Source organism: Cherax quadricarinatus, chromosome 50 (assembly GCF_038502225.1).
Source record: "Cherax quadricarinatus isolate ZL_2023a chromosome 50, ASM3850222v1, whole genome shotgun sequence".
Classification (NCBI taxonomy): domain Eukaryota; kingdom Metazoa; phylum Arthropoda; class Malacostraca; order Decapoda; family Parastacidae; genus Cherax; species Cherax quadricarinatus.
In genome coordinates this window covers 14467578-14495208 of record NC_091341.1, presented here as the reverse complement: position 1 = coordinate 14495208, position 27631 = coordinate 14467578, and the positions used below count along the sequence as shown (strand labels likewise).

General features: G+C 42.1%; 1 protein-coding gene across 3 annotated transcripts in view; it reads right to left on the bottom strand.

Moving 5' to 3' along the window:
• LOC128695476 (inter-alpha-trypsin inhibitor heavy chain H3) overlaps nt 1–27631 on the bottom strand; it is a 165615-nt gene that overhangs the window by 117167 nt on the left and 20817 nt on the right. The gene's annotated exons all lie outside the window — the stretch shown is intronic.

The window sequence follows — 27631 nt, the reverse complement described above, 5'->3', positions numbered from 1 at the left end:
AGGTGCTTGTCCAGTGCCAGCTTGAAGACTGCCAGGGGTCTGTTGGTAATCCCCCTTATGTGTGCTGGGAGGCAGTTGAACAGTCTCGGGCCCCTGACACTTATTGTATGGTCTCTTAACGTGCTAGTGACACCCCTGCTTTTCATTGGGGGATGGTGCATCGTCTGCCAAGTCCATTTCTTGTCAGAGTGCAAAACATTTAACAGGCTTCCCTTTCCCCACTATAAAAAAGTTGTCTCCTGTTCTCTCTCTCATACACACACACATTATATATATATATATATATATATATATATATATATATATATATATATATATATATATATATATATATATATATATATATTTGCAAGAACTCATTTAAAATTAAGTCCTTTCCAAAATTTTATTTTGTACATTTAAAGATATATATTTTTTTCATTTATGTTAATGTAAAAATTAATAATTTTATACCAAAAGATCTTTAGAAAACTTACCTAACATTATTATAACAAGCGCAATTTAATTAACCCTAATCCAACTAAATATATTTTAATAATAAACAAACACAATGAAATATATTTTTTTCGTTGGGTTCAGAATGATTTTTGCGAAATTATTGCATACGCAAATTTTAGCTTGCCTTATTCGGCAAGAAGAGCGTTGCTATTTAAGGCAAAATCGTAAGTTTTACCTATTCGGCACGACATATATATTATACGCAATACTGAAGAATTAAATCCCATACTTCCCTTTATGTGCGAAAGTAAATTATTCATTTAAAAATGTAAACAGAGCAGAGACAAGGCTATGATTATTAGGACTTTCCCTCACAAGGAAACACATTGACCATCACTCGCACTGTAGCTGTCTTTCCGGACGAGTACATGATCAGATGAAGACCCATCAAACAGTAACACTCAAACAGTAACACTCAAACAATAACACCAAACAGTAACACTAAACAGTAACACCAGTGTGTGCGCGCGCGCGCTCGCAAATATGTACTCACCTATATTTGGTTGCAGGGGTCCAGTCATAGCTCCTGACCTTGTCTCTCAATTTGCCACTTCCCTAATTCACTTCCTCCTAGCCTCGAGGGCCTTGTCATACTGGCTCTTAAAACTGTGTATGGAGTCTGCTTCCACTTCTAGTCAAGATCATCCACTTCCCGACCACACTGACTATAGAAATACTTCCTGAGGGCGAGAGAGAGAGAGAGAGAGAGAGAGAGAGAGAGAGAGAGAGAGAGAGAGAGAGAGAGAGAGAGAGAGAGAGAGAGAGAGAGAGAGAGAGAGAGAGAGCGTGTATACATGTGTGTGTAAACGTGCAGGTAAGTGCGTTTGTGTGTGTATGTGTTGACGTGCATTGAAGGGCGTTCATGTGTGGTATATAAATAAAGGCAGAATCCGGGTGGAGCATCGCTGATAGTGTTGTCATTTCGCAGTCACAGCAGAGTGCAGCAGACGTCAGTCGAGGAGAGGAGAGGCGCCAAGATAGCTTCTTACTAGTGACTGCACAGCTAGTTTGGCTAGCACTACACTAGTCTGCAATTAGTACCCTTAGTAGCACTACACTCCTGGCTACTTAATAACATTCTTTATTTCTACAAGTACATAATACAACTTACACAGACCATAACTAACATACTGTAAATCCCCTAGATATGCAGAACATTTCGGGCAAATTTGGTTAAATTTGCCTCCAGGATGCGACTCACACCATTCGACTAACACCCAGGTACCTATTTTACTGCTAGCTGAATAGGGACAACAGGTGTCTTAAGGAAACACGTCCAAATGTTTCCACCCTTACCGGGATCGAGCCACAGACCTCAATGTGTGAGCTGCGTGCGCTACCAACCAAGCTACGGTACTTATCCTATCACTGCACTAATGGTTGGTACCTCTGGTACTTCTAACACGGGATGCATTTCTTGCCAAAAAAATCTTACGAGACTTAAAAACATTAAAAATCTCAGCTTACCATGGTGCGTAGAAGCTTGGTAAATTTAGCTCAGTCTGCCCTGGTGGCAATAAAAAAAAATTATACCCTGATCTCTAACAACTATGTTAATTGTCTGTGTGTTTCATTACTTAGATAATTTAGGAAACCCTCTAGTAGACAAATGAAATACTTGTGCAACACTTGGGTATCATTTGACACTTGTACAACACTTGGGTATATATTAAAAGGGTATAAAATACTGACAGGTTGTTAGGTAAGACACATATGCAACAGTGATGGACTGATTACATCGTCTTCACGTCTCTTCTATCAACTTTTCTGTACTCGACTGAAGAAGCCTACTGTGTAGGCGAAACGTTTCGAAATAAAGACACCTAACTTTTACACATGTGTCTTACCTAACAACACTTGGGTATCATTACTTTAGAACCATTTCGCCAACCTTTCCACATCTTCCGCCGTTGTTTTTTTTTCTCTAGTGGACTGATGAAGGCATCAGTGGGCGAAACGTCTTCACAATCAAGATACTGAAGCTTCTCATTCATCATGTTTTATCACGGCATTTATCAATCTGAAGTGCAAAATAAACCCAGTGAAAAGAACGGGTGCGGTGGGCACAATAAGGGAACACTGTATCAACATCCGTGGCCCAAGATTATTCAACATCATACCAGAGAATATCAGAAACACTGCTGAAACAAGTGCAGAAGTCTTCAAGAGGAAATTGGACAAGTATCTTCACCAGGTGCCAGATCAACTAGGCTGTGATGAATATGTGGTGCAGCGGGCCACCAGCAGCAACAGCCTGGTTGACCAGGCCGGGTTCCGGGAGTAGAAAGACTCAAGAAACTCATCAAAGGTAAAGATAAAGGCAACTTTGGTAATTTACAAGCCTGATATATTTGATATGGCTGAAGGCGTGGTAGTGCATGACACGTGGTGCATGACACGTGGTAGTGCATGACACGTGGTGCATGACACGTGGTAGTGCATGACATGTTGGTTCATGACACGTGGTGGTGCATGACACATGGTAGTGCATGACATGTGGTGCATGGCACGTGGTAGCGCATGACACGTGGTAGTGCATGACAAGTGGTAGCGCATGACACGTGGTAGCGCATGACACGTGGTAGCGCATGACAGGGGTACAGAGTGCTGCGTAACCGCTCACAGCGGAATCGTTTGTCTTCGATGTTTTCGTTTCGTGAACGTGTTAGTGAGTAATTATTTACAAAGTGACTGGGTGAATTGATCTCGAACCCCAGGACCCCTCAAGAGGGTTGATTTACAGCTCATGGCCTCTTGATGAGGTTGACCTGCAGCCCCTCTGCCTCTTGCGTTCGACTGCTAGCGCATTCAGCTCACACACTGAGGTCCGGGGGTCGATCCCACGTACGGCTGGAAACATTAAGACGTGTTTCCTTAAGACACCTGCTGTCCCTGGTCACCTAAGAGTAAAACAGGCATATGGGTGTTAGTCGACTGGTGCGAGTCGCATCCTGGGACAAAAGTGACCTAATTTGCCCGAAATGCTCTGCATGACAAGGGGCTTTCTATATAGTATTATGTTATTAATGTCAGCTAGGCCTGTATACTTTGTACAAGTACTTGTAGAAATAAAGATTTATTATTATCATCGGCTAGTCGTCTTGCGTGAGTTAAAGTAGAAGGGGCTGAGGTTATGGGATACGGGGGATCTCTGTGGTTCAGCAGCGACCGACACTAACTTGCTTTTGAATAACAAGAGTTCAGTAGCGCGAACATTAGTCCAGTGACTGCTCGTGGGTCATGTGGTAGCGCCTTCGGCTCACAACTAAGGACCCGACTTCGATACCTTGACTTGTGGAAGCATGGGCCATGTTTCCTTATACCTGCTGCGTCTGTTCACCTAACAGTAAGTAGGTACCTAGTGACAGCCAAATATTGTGGGTCGCACCCTGGGAAAGACACTCAAAGAACTCTAATGGCAATAAGCCACAATGATTGACCAGCCTGTATTACCCTGGGTTATTTACTCTCCGGGTTGAGGATCCGAATTAACTTCTAGAGATAATACTGGATAATTCGCATATAAAATTTCCCCAAAGGGAGCAGAGGGTAGGGAGAGAGCCTTCTGTTTTACTCTCCTTATTTCAAACACTCGATAATCTTCTAAGCTAGAAAAAGGTACACAGTTCTGAGCAGACAGTCTCGGTGTGAACTAATCCTCTGCTATCTGTCTTTGTCACGTACTCCCATGTACAAGACATCAGAGAGATTCAAGGAACGAACGGGACAAACGTTAAGGAATTCCACATTCTGTCTTGGCTATCAGCAACGCCAGGTCCTTGACCCCAGCTTGTGTACAAGACCCCCAGCTTGTGTACAAGACCCCCAGCTTGTGTACAAGACCCCCAGCTTGTGTTCAAGCCCCAGCTTGTACTCATGACCCCGACTGCGTGTCAAGAAAATACCACAAGTGTCGTAGACAGCTTTCCACCAGGAAGTAGTGGAAGGAAACAAAGAGGGAAGGAGCGATAAGCTCAAGCACATAAGAGAAAATAACTTTTACTGAGAAAACTGCAAGAGTTGTGTGGGTGTAGATGGTAGGATAAACAAGAGGATGTACCCTGTGCTTGCAGGCTAAACAAATGCGTTGAAGAAAATAGTAAAACCTTAACTTTTCCTAGGAAAAAAAACGCATCTTGCACTCCGTTTTTAAATGAAGTGTTGTAGTAGTTAATAGGGCCACTGGCGACTTACGCCGTATCGAGCCCCCTAAATAGTGTAAATATATGGCCTCGGTCAGCTAACGGATGCTGAACCGGTTACTGGTTATGTGACAAAGACCCGTGACAGGAGACACCTGTTCTGTTTCCTGACGAATAAACTAAAACCACTAAACACCTAGGCGAAGTATCTATCTAGCGCTTCAAGAAACGAGGAACGAGCCTTCACTCCTACAGGTCTGCTCAATTTGTGTTCCTCTCTCAATCTGCCTGTTTAACTACGCATTATCTACATAAAATTATCTATAATTATTTGCATGCATTTATCTACAAATATTTACGTATAATCTACACAAAATTATCTACAATTTTCAAGAAATGTCTCAGAGTTGCGTCCTAATATCTCCAACTGACTTTGACACGATTTCTATTACACTTCAGATGTTCCAGTTACACACACACACACACACACACACACACACACACACACACACACACACACACACACACACACACACACACACACACACACACACAGGTACACACATTAAAGCAAGCATCCAAGCAGCAAGCGAGCGCCAGACACAATTCACACACACATCTGGGGGAAAATATAAACAACAGCTGCGAGAGATCCATATACAGCTGGAGAGTGGCCAAGTGCAAGAGATGTTAGTTGCAGGCAATGTTAGTAGCAATGTTAGTAGCAGACAGTGTTAGTAGCAATGTTAGTAGCAGGCAATGTTAGTAGCAATGTTAGTAGCAGGCAATGTTAGTAGCAGACAATGCTAGTAGCAGGCAATGTTAGTAGCAATGTTAGTAGCAGACAATGTTAGTAGCAGACAATGTTAGTAGCAATGTTAGTAGCAGACAATGCTAGTAGCAGACAAAGCTAGTAGCAGGCAATGTAGTAGCAGGCAATGCTAGTAGCAGGCAATGCTAGTAGCAGGCAATGCTAGTAGCAGGCAATGCTAGTTGCAGGCAATGCTAGTAGCAGGCAATGCTAGTAGCAGGCAATGTTAATAACAGGCAATGTTACTAGCAGACAATGCTAGTAGCAATGCTAGTAGCAATATTAGTAGCAGGATATGTTAGTAGCAGACAATGCTAGTAGCAGGCAATGCTAGTAGCAGGCAATGCTAGTAGCAGGCAATGCTAGTAGCAATGTCAGTAGGCAATGCTAGTAGCAGGTAATGTTAGTAGCAGGCAATGCTAGTAGCAGGCAATGTCAGTAGCAGGAAATGCTAGTAGCAGGAAATGCTAGTAGCAGGCAATGCTAGTAGCAGGCAATGTCAGTAGCAGGCATGTTAATAGAAGGCAATGCTAGTAGCAGGCAATGTCAGTAGCAGGTAATGCTAATAGAAGGCATGTTAGTAGCAGGCAAGGTTAGTAGCAGGCAATGCTAGTAGCAGGCATGTTAATAGAAGGCAATGCTAGTAGCAGGCAATGTCAGTAGCAGGTAATGCTAATAGAAGGCATGTTAGTAGCAGGCAATGTCAGTAACAGGCAATATTAGGAACAGGCAATGTCAGTAACAGGCAGTGTTAGTAACAGGCAATGTCAGTAACAGGCAATATTAGGAACAGGCAATGTCAGTAACAGGCAGTGTTAGTAACAGGTAATGTCAGTAACAGGCAGTGTTAGAAACAGGCAAGGAAATGTTAGAAACAGGCAATGTCAGTAACAGGTAATGTTAGGAACAGGCAATGTCAGTAACAGGCAATGTCAGTAACAGGTAATGTTAGGAACAGGCAATGTCAGGAACAGGCAATGTCAGTACCAGGCAATGTCAGGAACAGGCAGTGTTAGTAACAGGCAATGTCAGTAACAGGCAATGTTAGAAACAGGCAAGGAAATGTTAGAAACAGGCAATGTCAGTAACAGGTAATGTTAGGAACAGGCAATGTCAGTAACAGGCAATGTCAGTAACAGGTAATGTTAGGAACAGGCAATGTCAGGAACAGGCAATGTCAGTACCAGGCAATGTCAGGAACAGGCAGTGTTAGTAACAGGCAATGTCAGTAACAGGCAATGTCAGTAACAGGCAATGTCAGTAACAGGTAATGTTAGGAACAGGCAATGTCAGTAACAGGCAATGTCAGTAACAGGCAATGTCAGTAACAGGCAATGATAGTAACAGGCAATGTCAGTAACAGGCAATGTTAGAAACAGGCAAGGAAATGTTAGAAACAGGCAATGTCAGTAACAGGTAATGTTAGGAACAGGCAATGTCAGTAACAGGCAATGTCAGTAACAGGTAATGTTAGGAACAGGCAATGTCAGGAACAGGCAATGTCAGTACCAGGCAATGTCAGGAACAGGCAGTGTTAGTAACAGGCAATGTCAGTAACAGGCAATGTTAGGAACAGGCAATGTCAGTAACAGGCAATGTCAGTAACAGGCAATGTCAGTAACAGGCAATGTCAGTAACAGGCAATGTTAGTAACAGGCAATGTTAGTAACAGGCAACGTCAGGAACAGGCAACGTCAGGAACAGGCAATGTCAGTAACAGGCAATGTCAGTAACAGGCAATGTCAGTAACAGGCAATGTCAGTAACAGGCAATGTCAGTAACAGGCAGTGTCAGTAACAGGCAGTGTCAGTAACAGGCAGTGTTAGTAACAGGCAGTGTTAGGAACAGGCAGTGTTAGGAACAGGCAGTGTTAGGAACAGGCAGTGTTAGGAACAGGCAGTGTTAGGAACAGGCAGTGTTAGGAACAGGCAGTGTTAGGAACAGGCAGTGTTAGGAACAGGCAGTGTTGGAACATTTTACAATGTAATAGGAGAGACAAAGCCAGGACTGAGATTCATACAAGGAAAGTTGTGCATTAGTAATGAGTCAACCAGACGGCGACTGTGAAAATTAGACGTAGGGTAGACACTTAGCATAAGACCAGTCAATAGTAGCAAGCAATGGTGACAACTGAGGATTGTAAAGGATTAGAAGTGGAAGAAGTTGAAGAGGAGGCATAGAAAGAAAGGAAATAGAAGCGAGGGAGAACGGAGAACAGGTTAAAGAAGTTGAAGAGGAGACATAGAAAGAAAGGAAATAGAAGCGAGGGAGAACGGAGAACAGGTTAAAGAATAAAAATAGAAGGAATAAGACATGAAAGAGAAGAATACAATATCACTAACATGCAATAATAAGAAGGTAAAAATGAAGAAATAAATTTAGAAGGAGAAAGATAAAGTAGCCAATGAGTTAATATACTATTAACGTAAATGATAATGGAAAAACATACTAACACACAGAAAGAATACTAATATACAAAAATACCTACTCATAAGAACATAAGAACGAAGGAACACTGCAGAAGGCCTACTGGCCCATGCGAGGCAGGTCCAAGTCTCCTACCGGCTTAAGCCAATGCACCCAACCTAGTCAGGTCAGGTCACATTGACTTAAGGGAGGAATACGGCAACCGACCTGGTAGCACAAGCTATCAGGTCCAACTCACACCCACCCACATCCACTCATGTATTTATCCAACCTATTTTTAAAGCTACACAACGTTCTGGCCTCTATAACTGTACTCGGGAGTTTGTTCCACTCATCCACAACTCTATTACCAAACCAGTACTTTCCTATATCCTTCCTGAATCTGAATTTTTCCAACTTAAAACCATTGCTGCGAGTCCTGTCTAGGCTAGATATTTTCAGCACACTATTTACATCCCCTTTATTTATTCCTGTCTTCCATTTATACACCTCAATCATATCCTCCCTAATTCTACGTCTTTCTAGAGAGTGCAGATTCAGGGCCCTTAGTCTATCCTCATAGGGAAGGTTTCTGATACATGGGATCAACTTTGTCATCCTCCTTTGTACATTTTCCAGAGCATTTATATCCATTCTGTAATACAGTGACCAAAACTGTGCAGCATAATCTAAATGAGGCCTAACCAAGGATATATAGAGTTGAAGAACAACCTGAGGACTCCTATTATTTATGCTTCTTGATATGAAGCCAAGGATTCTATTAGCTTTATTGCGAACACTTATGCACTGTTGTCTTGGTTTCAGATTACTGCTAACCAGAACTCCTAAATCTTTTTCGCAATCCGTAATATTAAGATCTACATTATTTAGTTTATATGTGGCATGGCTATTGTCCTGTCCAACATTTAGAACTTTGGATTTATCTATATTAAACTGCATCTGCCACTTCTCCGACCACTGCATCAGTCTATTCAAATCTTCCTGGAGTGCTCGAATGTCCTCGTCAGAATGAATTCGACGGCCTATTTTGGTGTCATCGGCAAACTTTCTGATGTCGCTCTTTATGCCCTCATCTATGTCGTTTATGTAGATTGTGAACAGCAGGGGGCCCAACACTGACCCCTGCAGAACACCGCTCGTGACGCTTCCCCACTCTGATTTCTCCCCATTTATGCAAACTCTCTGCTGCCTATTTGTCAACCATGCCTCTATCCAGGAAAAAATTTCTCCTATTCCATGTGCCTTAATTTCCCTCAGTAGTCTCTGATGTGGGACCCTGTCAAAAGCCTTACTGAAGTCCATATACACTATCATATTCATTACCATGATCTACCTCCTCAAATACCTCAGTGAAAAAAGTTAATAAATTCGTAAGGCAGGAACGCCCCTTTGTAAAACCATGCTGAGATTCGTTGAATAATTTATACTTTTCAAGGTGGCTACGAACTGCCTCGGCAATTATTAATTCCATAAATTTTCCCACTATGGAGGTTAGGCTTATTGGTCTATAGTTCGAAGCTAAGGACCTGTCACCTGCTTTGAAAATAGGTATCACATTTGCCATTTTCCACTTATCTGGCACCATGCCAGTTTGTAGTGATATGTTGAAAAGATTAGCCAAAGGTTTGCTAAGCTCCTCTTTACATTCCTTTAGAACCCTTGCATACAGTTCATCAGGGCCTGGGGATTTGTTAGGTTTTAATTTATCTATTTGCCTAAGAACCATGTCACTTGTGACTCTAATCGTGCACAGTTTATTATCGTCCTGTTCTACATAATTTATCATTTCTGGAATATCGCTGGTATCCTCCTGTGTAAAAACTGAGAGGAAGTATGTGTTAAAAATTCTACACATTTCCTTATCACTGTCAGTGAGCTGACCCGAGGAACTTTTGAGTGGGCCTATCTTGTCCCTGATCTTACTTCTGTATTCCTGAAAGAATCCTTTTGGGTTAGTCTTCGATTCTCTTGCAACTTTAACCTCATAATCTCTTTTTGCTTTTCTAATTCCCTTTTTTATTTCTCTCTAACTGAATATATCGATTTCTTAATTGCCCCTCTCCTCTTTTGATTTGCCTATATATGCCTCTCTTTTGATCAATCAGATAGATATTTTAATCTATTGTTCATCCATTTAGGATCATTTTTGTTTGATCTGATTTCCCTATTTGGAACAATTTGACTGAGCAGCTAGAACTATGCCCTGGAAAGCGTCATATCGGCAACCATCGCCACCTACCTGACCCTTAGTCAGGTCATTCCAGTTCAGCCCACCTAAGTAATTTTTCAGTCCTATGAAATCAGCCAAGCGAAAGTTAGGGACAGAGACTTGATTGCCATTATTAGGGGAATTCCATGATATATTAAAACTGAGTGATTTGTGATCACTTTCCCCAACCTCAAGATTATTAATTAGTGTTTCCCTACTGGCAAGAACCAAGTCAAGGAGGTTATTTCCCCTAGTTGGCTCTGTCACAAACTGTTTTAAAAAACAATCCTGGATCGTATCAAGAAAGTCACCTGACTAAATTTCCTGTCAAATTGTTCCAGTCAATCTGTCTATAGTTGAAATCTCCCATTAGCACAACATTTTCGTATGTAGATGCCTTACGAATTTCGTCCCATAGAAGTTTACTGCACTCCCTATCAAGATTTGGGGCCCTGTAAATCACACCCAAAATTAGTTTTTCTCGGCCCTCGAGAAGCTGTAACCAAACATTATTATTATTATAATCAAGAAGAAGCGCTAAGCCACAAGGACTATACAGCGCTTGTAACCAAACAGATTCAGTGGCTGACGCTTCTAATTTTATATCTTGTCTAACACAACAATTTAAATTGTCTCTGACATACATCGCTACTCCACCACCCTTCCTGTTGACCCTGTCAGTGTGGAATAATTTATAGCCTTGTATGTGACATTCAGAGGGTATCTCTCTATCTTTCCGATTGAGCCAGGTCTCTGTTATAGCAATAATATCTGTTTCCTGCACTTGCAATTAATCTTAGCTCATCTATCTTATTTCTTACACTCCTGCTATTAGTATAGTAAATCTTAAGGGAGCTAGTCCCTTGCTGCCCTCTGCTGTCCCCCTTTGTTTGCTGACCTGATCTATTGTCTTTATTTATAACTTCATGCTGAATGCCTTTTATACATTTACCGTTTCCAACCCAAGTGTTGCAACCATAAAATTATAAATGTCCGAAAGTCTTTATTACAAGAGTTCTACTACTACTACTACTACTACTGTTGTTACTGATGCTGTTGCTACTAATACTGTTACTACTACTACTGTTGTTGCTACTACTATTGTTGTTACTACTACTACTGCTGCTGCTGCTGTTGGTACTACTACTACTGCTGCTACTATTACTACTGTTGCTGTTAATGCTGCTGTTGCTACTACTATTGCTACTGCTACTACTATTACTGCTGCTGCTACTACGACTACTTCTATTACTACTGCTGCTGCTATTGCTGCTGCTATTACTACTACTATTACTACTACTATTACTACTACTACTACTACTCCCTTTCAACCTTCCCCTCTTCCACCCCTCCCTCACATAGCCTTCCTCCCACCTCCCCCAGAGAGTTAAAACTAATTTACGACAAATACAACAAACAAAACAAGGACATAAAAACAGTCAGAACACCATAAGTGACTCTGAGAACTTCATAATCTTGAGTGCTAGTGTCGAGGCTCGTCAAAAATCTTCTTTATGACAGCACTTGGCTGATGTTTTTTTTTACATAAATTTAATTTTTACAGCCTAGGAGCGACCTAAATATTCGTCAGTGTGTGACAAAAACCACATCTGAAACAGTAAAACAAATTGGTCAGTCCACTTATACTTTCTTACCTATTTTCTTCCTCTCTAGACACAGGTGCTTGTAGTAGTAGTAGTAGTAGTAGTAGTAGTAATAATAATAATAATAATAATAATAATAATAATAATAAATCTTTATTTCTACAAGTACATTATTATTATTATTACAATCAAGGGGGAAGCGCTAAACCCGGAGGATTATACAGCGCCTGGGGGGGGGGATGTGGAAGGCATTCAGGCTTAATTTGGGGAACTGGAGCACAGATCCAATTCCCTAAATCAAGAGCCCCTCACCAACATCAAGGAACCTTCCTTGAGGGGCTACAAGTACAGATACAACGTTTACAGACCTAACTGACATCTGTGACATACTACTATATAGAAAGCACCTTGTTATGCAGAGCAATTCGGGCAAATTAGGTAAATTTTATCTTCAGGATGTGACCCACACTTGTCGACCAACACCCAAGTACCCATTTTACTGATAGGTGAACAGGGAAAGCAGGTGTCTTAAGGGAACACGTCCTAATGTTTCCAACCGTACCGGGGATCGAACCATGCGCTAGCAATCGGGAATAGAAAGATTTACCCACAACTTCGGTAAGTTGCCATGTGTAGCGCAAACCTATATTGACACTTAAGGATAAAAAGGCACAATACCGTGTGTGACTAGTTAATAGTCTAAATTGGACCGAAACGTCGTCATACGTTTCTCTATGTGCGGGTTGTGTATTTACACTACGTTTGGCTCTAAGAATAGCTTTATCAAGCAATATTAAGTTCTATTTAGAAGGAAGCGTCGTCTGTTAAGCTTTGCTCTGTATACAGTGATCTTTTTAATCACACAGATCACCTCACTGACTCGCGTAAATAGCATCAACACGACTGTAAACACCAGTGGCGCATCAGTCCTAAACCTGCTCAACGGAAGGACAAAACTGGTCCAACTAAAGAGTAAAAACATTAGCATGGGTTCGACTATGACCACAAATGCCAACTGGCAGAGAGAAATGTAACTTTAGGGATAGTATAATCCAACTATCATTGTTGTGTCACGCGTGTCCTCTACCTAATTTCAGCGACATGGCTAATTTACCTCTAACATTTCTGGTGTCGCTAGGAGCGGTATAAGCAAAATATTTCGGTCTCTCCCGAGGACGTCCGACATGGCTCTTATTCGAGTCTGATGTTGCTGGTTACTGAGGAAGAGGGGGAAGTGGAAGAGGGGGAAGTGGAAGAGGGAGAGAAGTAGGAGGAAGAGGAGGACGAAGAAGAGGATGAAATGGGGATGACTGTGATGAAGGAGAATGCATTCTCTGAATCACAGATAAAAAAAATTAAAGAGAAATTTCTCCAGATGCTTTTACACTCACTCACACACACACACTCACACACACACACACACACACACACACACACACACACACACATAAGCTTAACTCTATTATCCACTTAGTCACACTAATTGCTTAATTCATGTAAACAGTCATGAAAAACTACGAACATTTTGATTCTCTATTTTGCATAAGATTTTTGCTTTTACATTCATAATATTTAATTTTATGATCTAAAAACAGTGTAAAATTAGCAGGTAAATGTTTTATATGTTGACGCGAGTGTCAGTCGTGTGACGACCCTCTCAGTGGAGCGTTTGGTCAGGGTAACCAAGGCCTTTACACTACTTATATGAGCGAATATTGGACGTAAGAAGGGCCAGCCTTGCATGGGCCATAGGCATACTGAAGTGCTTATATGTACTAAATATAACTTTTTAGGATTACTTTTTTTATGTGGTCATAAAGCATGTGTGTGGACCCTTTAGACCACTGTCAAAGTATGCTATATGCCCAAAACATAAATAGAAACTTAATTTAGAAATTAAGACACATGCAACACTTCTGGCTAGGTTTCAGATCCATCAAGACCAAGGTACTGAACACCTGCTTCCAGGCTGAAGGACTAATTACCTCATCTTCCACTGTCTTCGTATATTAACTCTACACTGAAGTGGAAAAACCCATTGTTGGCAAAACTTCTTATAAAGATACCCAGGTGTTGCACATGTGTCTAATTCCTCATTTTATAGGTGTTTTAGATATGCCTAATTCCTTATTTTGTCGGTGTTTATACGTGTCTAATTCCTCATACTGCTGGCGTTTTACATGTGTCTAATTCGTCGCCAATCTATGCTAATTTACCAATACCGTGAGTTGACCATATACAAGGGCGTTTGATTTAGAGTCGAACAAGAGAAGGAATCAAATGGCGCCATGTTTACAGCTACACAAACTATATATTTACCATGGCCTTCACCAGAAGTAAAGCTTGCCAGGAAACACAATAGTTTACAAGCGACATTTATCCTACAGCTCTGACCTCGGTGCCTGATGAAAGGTTAAGGTCATCAGATATGCAACAACGTGACTACAATTATCCCGTCTCAGGAGTCCCTCAGCTCGGAAGCTTCTTCCCTCACAACAAGACAACACTGAAGGACAGGTTCATGTTACACCGCTGGGGTGAAACTTGCTGTCTCTCTACCTTAAGAGCGTAAACTACTGCGACTATCTTAGAGTGTAGACTACTTCGACTCTGCTTAGTGATGTGTAAAGTTTACGAAAAGTTAAGTTTCATCTCCTGGTGTATACGAAGGTCATACTGCTGACAGCAGTGAAAGCAACACATTGCAGGATAAGCTTTTATTGGGACGATGTTTCGCTGTCAGAACTTTATCTAATCCTGGGTTTATAACGAGACAAAACGTTGTCCCAGTAAAAGTTTGTTTTGTAACCAGTGATTTTTCTCCAATATTGTTGACAGGACTCCATTCTGATCCCCCCCCCCCACACACACGCACAGTGCTATCAGTTATTCCCTGACTCTGGTACACAGATGCTGGCGACTTATGCCGGGTGTGGGAGGAGCAGAGAGCTGTGGAGTCACCTTACACATACTTGCTATGCGTAATGATCCCGTGTAAATGCGTGGGTGGTGGGTGTTAGTGATATGGGTGGGTGGTAGGTGGGTGGTAGGTGGGCGGTGGTGACACAAGACCTCAGTTAACATCACATCTTGACCTTGACTTTCAACTTCTTGACCCCCCCCCCCAGCATGTCCCAAGAAGCAAAGATGGTGACTTACGCCAGTGATCGTTCGTTTTATCTTTTGATTTAATTTTTCTTGCCCCTTTTTTTTCCGTCTTTCTCTATTGAAAGCGTCCACAGCTCACATGAGGGACCAGGGAGCGCTCCCCGGCACGGGTGAATCGTAGGGCACGGTCCCTCACACTTGATGCCCCTGTTCACCTAGCAGCAAGTAGGTACCTGGTTACTAGCTGACTGTTGTGGGTCGTATCCTGGGGGAGAGGATTAAAGGGTCCCAACAGAAATAAGCCAGTCTGATGGCATGGCCTCACTGGACTATCCTGGGTTACTAAACATCCGAGTTAATAATCCGAACAAAATAGTTAATATCCTCATTATCATTAGCCCAGAATATTCAAAGAAAACCACATATTTTAACTAATTCCACAGGGGGTCAGGAGCCCTGGTCTGGGACTAGGCAGCGGGGGCGGTGACCCCTGAAAACATCCTTTAGGTTCTTAAGCCAGTCCCTCTGACTTACGTTGCCAACCATCACAGTCGGCTAAATCCCAGGTATCTATCTTCTGCTAGGTGAACAGAGACAACAGGTGCGAGGAGATATGCGACTCCGGGAAGTGAAACCTGGTTCCGTCGGTTGCTTGCAGAAGCAAGACACTTGGTAATGAGGTGTTAGGGTTTGATAACGACCTGTCCAGTATGGGCCAGTAGGCTTGCTGCAGTGTTTACAACTCACTAGCCGCAAGTTCAATCCCCACCCGTACCGTGGTTTGTTTTACACACATGTTACTATATAATAATCGCGAACAAGCGATACAAGATGCAAAACAAAGACAAGGAGAGTTGAATTATAGCTCGAGTCGTTCCTTTAACGATTCTACCAGGACTTCCTACTCATGGACTCCAGGTTGAGGGACTGATTACCTCATACTCCTCCTCTCCTTACGCCTTCCTCTTTGTATTGGACTGATGAAGCCACTGTGTGGCGAAACGTTTCCTGAATAAAGATTCCCATATGCTGCATAAGTGTTTCAATCTTCAACTTGTCGGTTTTTCAAACCATTCATCACAACTGTCAGACACTGCAGCATCATGGGATCTTGTTACAAAGAATTCTTCAACTCTTGTTCAACCTTTGGACGAAGACCTACTTCGACTAGTGGATGGTACCACTATGACCCCGCCTCCGCCTGCTTCACCTCACCTCACTACAGTATATAAGCCACGTCTACGGCCCTATGCTGTACATTCTACAAGATTGATGGACTGAACACATCGACTCCAGGTTGAGGGACTGATTACCTCATACTCCTCCTCTCCTTACGCCTTCCTCTTTGTATTGGACTGATGAAGCCACTGTGTGGCGAAACGTTTCCTGAATAAAGATTCCCATATGCTGCATAAGTGTTTCAATCTTCAACTTGTCGGTTTTTCAAACCATTCATCACAACTTCCTACTCATATTTGCAACACTGCAAGCTCCTGGAGATGTGTTGATTCCAACACAAAAGATCTAAAGCTATCATTCAACTCCCCCCCCCCCCCTGTGGTTGTTTTGCATATGTTACTATGCATGATAATTGTACTTATACGTACCATGACCTAAATAAACTTACTCCCTCCATTCTTCTGTTGTCATGTGATCTACATCAAGGAAGAATGGACGAAGGAAGAAAGAACAACAACAAGAAATGGGAGAGGAAAATGAATGGAGAGAAGCAGCAGCTATCTCAGGAGTAACTCAACAGTTGATGATTAAGACACATGTGTAACAGTTGGGTAAGTTTATTGTTGAAACGTTTCGCCTACACAATAGGCTTCTTCAGTCAAATACAGAGGCAGCAAGTGTAGTAGTGAAATGATTATGTAATCACTCCATCAACCTTGGAGAGATGAGGTTATCAGTCCCTCAGCCTGGAGAAGAGTTGACCTCGACTACATTTTCTACAAGGCTGATGGATTAATGACATCATCTTCATTTCATTCTTGGCACTGTGCTTTTTTTGTTCTTACGTAACCTAACTCAGAGGAACCAAACAAAGACAAAAAAAGAGAGAAAGAGTAGCCCTGAATATAAGTAACTACTGTGGATCTGGAGAAGGAAAAAAACTTATAGAGGGAAATTTAAAAAAAAAAAACTACCTAGCAAGTGCAATAATGTTGAGAGAGACGACGGTAATTACCGTCGTCTCTCTCAACATTGTAGGAAAACAACAATGATTTATTTATTGCAAACAGCAACGGAGAGAGAAAAAAAATGTAGCTACTGGAACTAAAAGACTAACAGTAAGGAAGTTGACTGAAAAAAAAAATGAGAAGGTTTTGGTGAGATTGCCATGGAAACAAAATTTAAGTATGATAAATCCCAAGAGGTCTGGAATAAGTAATGGTGATCAAGGCAGTCTAGGATGGGGGACCAGGAACTGAACTCTGACCCTCAAAAGCAGAGTTCAGTCGGCATTGCAGGCATATATAAACTAAAGGAGTACAAATGAACACATCCACAAACAAGCTTAGAATTCAAGACACTGCTGGACATTAAACAACATTATCACGCCCGACGCGCCACCAGACACTCCATCACCTTCCCATCTAACTCGAGCCAGACGGAGCAAAAATTGTCAAAATCATGCGTAGAAAATTACCGTCTCTGCCGCCTGTGCAATTTACTCAAATAACTTGTCGGGAGGAAAGCGCCATTGTTGGATGATAGAGTCTGAGTTTTTTTTTTTTTACACCGGGTTAATACCACCAGACTTCTGAAAAAGTACTCTGAAAATTTACGTTTTTAATTTACGTCCCATTACGTATTCTCCGTCTGTTTGCTTGTGAAAGTAGAGAACGAAAAAAAAAATAAATGCCGTGTCATGAGTGTTTGCCACCTCACAGTGAAGAAGGAAAATAGTTGAAAATATCAATACAAGATTTTCTGCTAACTTTGTGGACGACCACCGAGTGCTTTCTCTTTTTTTTTTTTTTTCTACGTCAGGAAGTCGTGGGTACGGACCTGAGACGGTTGACCCACGTCAGGGTACCGTTGATAAGGACCTGTGGCTGATGGTCTCACGTCATGGTACTGTGACTAAGAACCTGAGGGTGGCGATCCCACATCAGTTATTTTGTGTTGCGGGTGCCTAATTTGGTTGAAAAATGACTTATGGAGTATGCAATCCCGTGGAGTCTGGTGGTAGAGTGAGGTGTGTGGGGAGGCAGGGTGAGGTGTGTGGGGAGCCAGGGTTAGGCGTCCTGCCACCGGATGAAAGGCATCCCACCCTACCTTGACCAATGGACCTACCTGACATGACCTGTAATTTTAAATAAATTAGATCTTGAAATTACTAGATCATTAAATACATCCAGAGAGAGAGAGAGAGAGAGAGAGAGAGAGAGAGAGAGAGAGAGAGAGAGAGAGAGAGAGAGAGAGAGAGAGAGAGAGAGAGAGAGAGAGAGAGAGAGAGAGAGAGAGAGACAGACAGAGAGGAGAGAGAGAGAAACGGGGAACTTCATCATATTCACTATTTGCATATTTCTTAGCAATAAAAAGGCTTTCAAATGAGCTGTAAATAAAGCTTGTAAATAAAGTTAGGAACCCTAAACCTAACCTTGCAGAACCCCATCTAAAAAAAAAATTATGCAAGTATCGGAATCCTCTGGACAACCTTGTCGCTAACTGAAAGAAATCCCACACTCTGCTACCTTCTCAAGTAGTGATATACAACTCATCAAAAAGAGTAGTCTCCAGACTCCAGTAGTTCCTGATCAACAAACACCATTTGTCTCTGGCCACTAGACATCAACAGTCTTTCGACACTAGAGTCCGGTGGAGTCTCTGACTAGAGACCAACGAAGATATTCCCATTCAACGACGCCCGCCTAGTGATTCAAGAAGCCAATTTCTGCGGACGTAAATACCTAGAATCACCAATAAAATCGTTATTTCTAACCCTGTTAAACAGAATAAAGAGACACCTTCATTATCTCTGAGTATTATACAATGCTACATCGCGTCATCTGGAGAAGACCCGCGCCGGCAGTACCGGCGAATCTACAACTCTGGTATGTGCGGAATCCTTGTGTAATTCTACATCGGCCAGGAGGAAGTGATGTATCTACGCGTCCTCGTCCCAACAACCAAATTCTGTAAATTCAACATTGTAATCTTTATAGAGAATAAACTTTGAATTGAATTGAATTGAATTGAATTGAACAAAGGCTACGTGTATCTCTCCTTGAAGCTGGCAGAGCTGCCAGGAAGCCGGTAAAGAAACATTTATTGAAGTTTTACTGAGAAAACGTTTCGTCATTAATGGTGTCTTTGGCTTCTTCTTTAGATGGAGATAAAAGGTTTAAAATGCCGAAACGATGGAAAAATAAACGCAAATACAGTATGTGTTCCTTTATTGACTACGTTTCACCCACACAGTGGGCTTTATCAAGTCACAAGCAGATCTACACAAATAACCCGCACATAAAAGACAGAAGCTTACGACGACGTTTCGGTCCGACTTGGACCATTGACAAAGTCACACTAACAGAGGTGGAGCAGGACGGCTATATATAGGCAGGAAGAGGTGGAGGTAGTAGTAGTAGTAGTAGTAGTAGTAGTAGTAGTAGTAGTAGTAGTAGTAGTAGTAGTAGTAGTAGTAGTACAAGAATTGTATATAAGTATATAAGTCGGACCGAAACGTCGTCGTAAGCTTCTGTCTTTTATGTGCGGGTTATTTGTGTATCGTTCCAGTCACGGTATTGTGCCTTTTTGTTATTTATTTACACAAGCAGATCTGTTTGTGACTTGATTAAGCCCACTGTGTGGGCGAAAAGTAGTCAATAACAGATCACATTATGCTGCATTTGCGTTTTTCTTCACTAGAGGTGCTGAAGCAGCCAATCTGGGCGAAAAGCTTCTCCAACGAAACGTTTTAAAGTGTGCATGAGCGCCTTTACCTAGCGGTCCACGCAGTTTAGCCTCATCAAGTAGCCAGTGTTCGTCACGAACACGGAACAATATAATTGATTTCGAAATATCAGTTGTAACTTTCACGACGATATTTATTATCCGCTGCTGTATGATAAGCAATATTGCACCATAAAATGGTAAGAAAAAAAAAACTTTCTCGGTAGTTAAAATCCATTTTTCACTGAGGCATCAGTGGCTGAATGAATCAAAGATAAGATCTACAGTAATGTTTGTGTAGTGGACCTTGCTGGGAGCAGTACCACGGCCTTTAGCCAAAATTATTATTATTATTATTATTAATTATTATTATTATTATTATTATTATTATTGCTATTATTAATTACTATTATTGCTATTACATTATTATTGCTATTATTACTAATATTAGAATGCTCAGAGTACGTTAACCCCTAAGGGATCAAACAGCGCCTGGACAAGGGATGTTAACTAGGTCTGAGTCGAGGAAAGGAAGGGTACATCTTCAAGGAACACTTCGACACACTACACCAGCATCAAAGCCCACACCTTCCCTCCCCTCCCATCCTTCGCTTTTGAAGTGCTCCTCCAAGCAGAGCTACAAGCTCGAGGATCATCTGGCTCTACTCTACACCTCCACGGCGATTAACCTCAAGATCAAACTCTTAGTTTAGTTCTTGAGGGGGTGGAGTAAGGGTCACCAACCTCTTTGTTCAAGTGGGCCAAGTGTGAGGTTTGTCAAGAGGACGCACTTCAAAAATAAAAATCGCAAGTGATACGCAAATGAGAGGAAACTTTAACGCCAAGCTTTCCAACCAAAGTTAAAAATTAACCAAGATATTAACACTCGGTATGTGTATAAAGTTAAGAGAATCTGTTTATTGATTATGGTGAGGAATTAAGACACGTGTGCAGCATCTGGGTATCTTTATTTGCAGACGTTTCGCCAAACAATGGCTTTATCAACAGTATCATTGTAATGTAATGATAAAGCCACTGGTTGGCGAAACGTCGACAAATAAAGATGTTTCGCCTACACAGTAGGCTTCTTCAGTCAAATACAAAGGGAGCAGTAGTAATGAAATAAAGATGTAATCAGTCCATCAACCTTGGAGAAAAAGTATACGAGAAGGTCAGTCCCTCAGCCTGGAGAAGAGTTCGGCTCCATGGAGCTGAACTCTTCTCCAAGCTGAGGGACTGACCACCTCATATCTCCAAGGCTGATGGACTAATTACATCATCTTCATATCACTCCTACACCTGCTGCCTCTGACTGAAGAAGCCTACTGTGTAGGCGAAACGTTTCATCAATAAAGATACCCACTCTTGCACATGTGTAATTCCTGATCTTGTCGGTACTGTGTACCATTCATGTACAATGATTACGGTGACGGTCGTATGTCGCCAGTGATCCCAGACTAAAACGATGTTGTGCAGGGTGGACCTTGGGGGGAGAAAAGACAGACGTTTTATATGAAACAACGTTTCGTTCTGTTAGAGTGAAATAGATGTAGTCTGACGCATCTTAAGAGCTACGCTGTATACACCGCTGGTGTATACAGCATGTGTGTACACCGCTCAACTGTTGAGAGCGTGCCACAGGGGCGTGTGCTTGATCCCAGGATCCCTCAGGGAAGTGCTTGGTCCCAGCATACCAAAGGGAAGTGCTTGGTCCCAGCATACCAAAGGGAAGTGCTTGGTCCCAGCATACCAAAGGGAAGTGCTTGGTCCCAGCATACCAAAGGGAAGTGCTTGGTTCCAGCATACCAAAGGGAAGTGTTTGGTCCCAGCATACCAAAGGGAAGTGTTTGGTCCCAGCATACCAAAGGGAAGTGTTTGGTCCCAGCATACCAAAGGGAAGTGTTTGGTCCCAGCATACCAAAGGGAAGTGTTTGGTCCCAGCATACCAAAGGGAAGTGTTTGGTCCCAGCATACCAAAGGGAAGTGTTTGGTCCCAGCATACCAAAGGGAAGTGTTTGGTCCCAGCATACCAAAGGGAAGTGTTTGTCCCAGCATACCAAAGGGAAGTGTTTGGTCCCAGCATACCAAAGGAAAGTTTTCTTAATCCCAGTATACCTCAGGGGTGTGTTTAGTCCCAGCATACCCCAGGGAAATGTTTGGTCCCAGCATACCACAGGGTAGTGTTTAGTCCCAGCATATCACAGGGTAGTGTTTAGTCCCAGCATACCACAGGGTAGTGTTTGGTCCCAGCATACCTCAGGGTAGTGTTTGGTCCCAGCATACTACAGGAAAGTGTTTGGTCCCAGCATACCTCAGGGGAACGTTTAGTCCCAGCACACCACAGTAGTGTGTTTAATCCCAGCATACCAAAGGGTAGTGTTTAGTCCCAGCATACCACAGGGTAGTGTTTAGTGCCAGCATACTACAGGGTAGTGTTTAGTCTCAGCATACCACAGGAAAGTGTTTGGTCCTAGCATACCTCAGGGGAACGTTTAGTCCCAGCATACCACAGGGTAGTGTTTAGTCCCAGCATACCACAGTAGTGTGTTTAATCCCAGCATACCAAAGGGTAGTGTTTAGTCCCAGCATACCACAGGGTAGTGTTTTAGTCCCAGCATACCACAGGAGTGTGCTTAGTCCCAGCACACCACAGGGATGTGTTTAGTCCCAGCATACCACAGGGTAGTGTTTTAGTCCCATCATACCACAGGAGAGTGTTTGGTCCCATCATACCACAGGGTAGTGTTTTAGTCCCATCATACCACAGGAGAGTGTTTGGTCCCATCATACCACAGGGTAGTGTTTTAGTCCCATCATACCACAGGAGTGTGTTTAATCCCAGCATACCACAGGGTAGTGTTTTAGTCCCATCATACCACAGGAGAGTGGTCCCATCATACCACAGGGTAGTGTTTTGGTCCCATCATACCACAGGGTAGTGTTTTAGTCCCATCATACCACAGGAGAGTGTTTAGTCCCAGCATACCACAGGGTAGTGTTTTAGTCCCAGCATACCTCAGGAGAGTTTTCATAATCCCAACATATCTCAGGCAAGTGTGCTTGGTCGCATGTTATGCAATGTCCACTTTAGCAATGTACTGATGCCTCTCATGTCTGCTAAGATGACTGCACTAACCTTTACTTATGTAAATGAGGAGATACTCATTGCCCTGAGGATCATCAGTCAGCATCTCAAGGATATCCATCACCCTCAGCTATGCAAAAGCATATTACAGTTTGCTCATGAGTAAATAAAAAATACTGATGACAAGACAACACGCATTGGAAAGAACTTCTAATTTAAGACACTGTCGCATAGGTCTAAGCTGTATCTAGTTATATCCATTTTTCAACGTTCTGCCCCGTCACCAGAAATAGTAAGTAAGCGATGTGTTGCTCAGACCGAAACTGGAGCCAATAATACACGTTTCGCTCACTGTGCCAGCTTTATTTTTCAAATTAAACGAATCGTTGTCAATTACGAAGCTTTCCATAATGCAATAAAATGGCTCATTTGTTCCAATCTCTCAGTCTTCATACATCAGTCCTGGTACAAACACTGAGACTTACCATGAACGAACTTGGTGTTTAAAAACTGACTGTGTGTATACTGGGGATGAAATCTGATTCTGCAATGACTGTGCAGAACTCTGTGGTGAATGCTGAAGGCAGCCAAAAAGCATTTAAGACGCCTCGCACGCTTCCTCGACAAACACTGGCTCGCACCACGAGTATGCACCACACCCTTGGATTCCCTGCCTCCCATCTTCTCTCACTTATGTATATGGTAAATTACACAAGGTATCCCATCTTTAGGCTTCTATATGTTAGTATGGTAACTATGGCAACACGCTCCCTATATTAAAAGACACGAATACTAGGCAAGACTAATTACTCCATTTATTTGATTATATTAGTCATAATTATAGATAATGCAATAAGACTGATCTTAACAAATAAAGTTCACAATGTCAGCTGACCTGTCATTTAGAGAACGCTAAGAAAAAGCAGGTAAAGCCAGGAAAATGACAGGATGGATAATGAGAACTTTCAAAACAAGGGGAAATAATGCCAATGGGGACACTATTCAAATCACTTATGCTCTCTCCTTGAGAATGTTATTCAATGTTGACGTCTCCGTTCAAGGACCGAGGGATATCAGAACTGCAAAATGCAGAGATCATTTACTGCCCGTACAATGCCAATAAAACATTTAAATTATAGAAGGGCCCCAATTACACAGGTCAGGTCAGGTTCCGTCAACTGCCGTAAAGCTAAAAATTGCTGTAAAATAAAATATAGCCTTTTTTCCTCACTTTCAAATACATATAAAAGCTTGATAACACATTTAAACTACATATTAAGTGAGCAATAGAGCTAGACTTAAAAAATGCATATACGGTACACACATTACTTACCTTAAAATATGTTCGTCCTTAGTGTATAGCGAGTAGTGAATATATTATAGGAAGTCTGAATAAATGAAGAATGGGTATAACTGACAATCGTTGCATATCGAAACGCCGTAAAGCAAAGCGCCGTAAAGCGGGGCTCTCCTGTACACAGGAAACTATTGATTGGAGGGGAGAACAGAGATACCTGATAATGAATTTATAACAATATGTTGGAATGAGACATATGCGAGGCAGTGTAAAATAGTCCCAGTGGAAAGTAGGGGCGCCGTGGGCTGACATTACTGAAGTCTCCCAGCTCTTACTCACACATTTCAACACCTTGCATGCGCACCATTCTGCGTGATGGAATACCACAGGGATACATTACGTTCGCTGCCACTTTTAACTATCATATAGTTACAGAGGGAAGAAAAGTGTGGGGGAAAAGTATGAAGTGTGTGTGTGTGTGGGGGGAGGGGGAGATATGAAGTATGTGGGGTGGGTTAAGTAAGATCTCTCAGCAAGGAACAAGGTACTAATACTCCTGCCTGTGTTATCCACATATCTGCGATCACCTGTGTGTTGTTGCAGGGGTCGAGTTTCGGGTCTTGACCCTTCCTCTCTAGTGGCCGTACGAGAACGACTCCCTCGTGGGCCCCATCATGCCATGTCTGCTTCCACTACTTCTTTATCCAGGTCATTCCACTTACTGAACATCCTGAGGCTGGAGAAGAATTTCCTGACATACTTGTGCCTCGTCTGTGTGTATTAATCTTCCAACTGAGTTCCTTGTTCACGTATCCCGCCCCTCATACACTCTCCCTCCATCTTGCCGTAGCTTTCCTGTAATCACGTTACTCACAGGCATTCTTTCTTATAATATTAATAGACTCGGTTCATTTAGTCGTAGTAGCCAATTCTTCTTACTTTTGGGTCTAATCGTATTGGAAACTTCTGCACCTCAACGGTCATGTCAAGAAACATGATTGATCAGGTGGAGGCTCCATGCTGGAGCTGCGTACTCCAAGATGGGCCTGCCATGTCGTATATCAGGTCGTGGTATAAACCCTGGTAATAGATACCAACAAGTTGGTTTAGAAAGACACGTGAGCAAACGGCAGGACATATTTATTAGAAAACGTTTCGGTCCTGGGACCTTAAAAAGGGTTAAAAAGACAGTACATATGCTGTCTACATATTGCCTATATATATATACTGTTTTTTTTAACCTCTGTATGTTAGAAGTCAAAGATCCCAGGACCGAAACGTTTTCAAATAAATATGTCCTGCCGTTTGCTTACGTGTCTTTCTAAGCCAAATAAGGTCGTGAACGACCTTCCTGAAGTTCCCAAAAGTTAGTCTTAGATCCGCCGAAGGCACATTTGCAACATAAGTTATTTTATTCATGTGTGCCTCTGGCAATTTTAATAATATGCTAACATCTAGCTCCTCCTCGAGAAACGTTTAAGAGCCTTGTCTTTCCCCTGTCTGCACTCAATTTCCTCTTTTCTTTTTTCTCCCATCCCAATTTCCATAATCTTCCATTTATTGGGGATGAATTCCTGAAGTTTTTTCTTCCTCCTGACGAACCTTGCAATATCTCCGTTGCATACTGTATCCTCTCCGTCTTCCCTGATGTTAATTTTCACCAACTTCCATATATCCAGACAGGGGTATTAAAATGCATTAGTTATACTTCGTTCCCCTCGCCATCTTCACTTTATATACCCCTCTGTATCAATGTATGTTTATATTATATTACGTTCGTCAAAGATATGGGACTGACTCTCTCAAACTTACTTCACCAGGGTGAGGGACTGATCATCTCATATCTACAACTCTACGATTTCTGCTGTCTCCTCTGTATTTCGACTGAAAAAGTCTGCTGAGCAGGCGAAAGGTTTCGTCATTAAAGATACCAAACTGTTGCACTCGTATCTTATTTATGTCTTGCTTGTACTGGCTTGACAAAGCTCCGGGAGAACGAAACGCTGCCTCAATTAGCTGCTCATGTGCCCTCTTACCTAACATATTATTGATAATTCTATCAATATTTTTACAATATTTGTTTCTTGCGACATGTCGCACACATACCAGAAACAGCACCGGTCCCAACATCAATCCCTGTGGTAGTGTTCTGGCTCCCCAGTGCCGCCTCGTAATTTCCTCAATCCCTGTGGTAGTGTTCTGGCTCCCCAGTGCCGCCTCGTAATTTCCTATCAACCGGACTCAAATAACACGGTCTGGCATATGTTCCCACCGTCACTGTTTGGAATCTGTTATCCATTGTTCATTCCACTACTTAACAACATATACGTTGAGAAAGTGTGTGGGTAGCACTGTGGGAATGTTTTTTTTATTACCAATTATCAGTTTTTATTTACAAATTTTCATAAATGCAAGTGAAATAAGCACATCGAGAATAAAACAGAAGTGAGAAGGCCTTTCCAGGAGCGACTCGATTCTGTTTAACTTTTTCAGTCACATTTAAGAAAGATTAGACTGTACGGAAGAGCTATTTAAGGAAATCGACCTATGAATACCGTCTTGCTCTGTTTACCTTGTAAACTGAACAGTTTCTAGCAGTTGTATGAACAGCTGCTTCCGCACCTGTGTAAATGCAAGGCGAGAAACCACTTGGACTGGAAAACGAAACGCAGGTCAAAAATAGATTTGTATATTTCGGCCTCAGAGACCCTCTTCAGCAAAATGAATCTCTTTTTAAGTCTTTCGTATTTGGGGTCACGTAGTTTCTCACCTTTCAACCGTCCATAACCACGATAGTTTTAGCCAAGTGCTTGTGTGTATACGCACGTATACATATACACATGTACGTATATACACATGTATGCATATTCGTTAACAGTTCTAGTTTTTATTTTACAATTATTTTTATTAATTTTATAACAATTTTTATTATGTTCGAGTTAAAACGATAAACCTGAAAGGGTTACAGAGTGCTTGGGAAATAGGGAATAATTAGGCTTAATTCGACGAAGGGTGAGGCAGGTCTAATTCTCTGAACGAGTGCACCAGGACGGAGGCACCTTCTTGGCAAGGTCATTCTGGCCACCAGTGCCTCCACCTCCCGGGGCTCACACCTCGAAAAGTGCAGAGGAAATATTACTGAAATAAGAACCATTGAGAAAACACAGGAAAGTGCAAACTGAATGCAAGTAAAGTTTGCAAGATTTACCCGTATTACAAATAAGTGCGTATTTCATACACGTGAACATACGCACAAGGGTGTGTGTGTATACACACGCCTAGCCACTTCCCAGCTTGAGTGCTAGCAAGAGACACTCTTGAACACCTCACAGCCCTTATCTCTGAATTGCTCCTTACAGAAACTCCGGCAGTTCATCTTGATACACTTGCTGGAGAATAACAGCCAGCGCCGTATAAAGTCAACATAAAGCATGAGTTTGTGCTATAGCACGTCTGAGAGCGTGTAGCTGAGAGTGCCTGATGAAGGCACAGTGTCTGGCTAGTGTCCAGATCCAAGTCTTGACGTTTATTAATGTCTAATACCT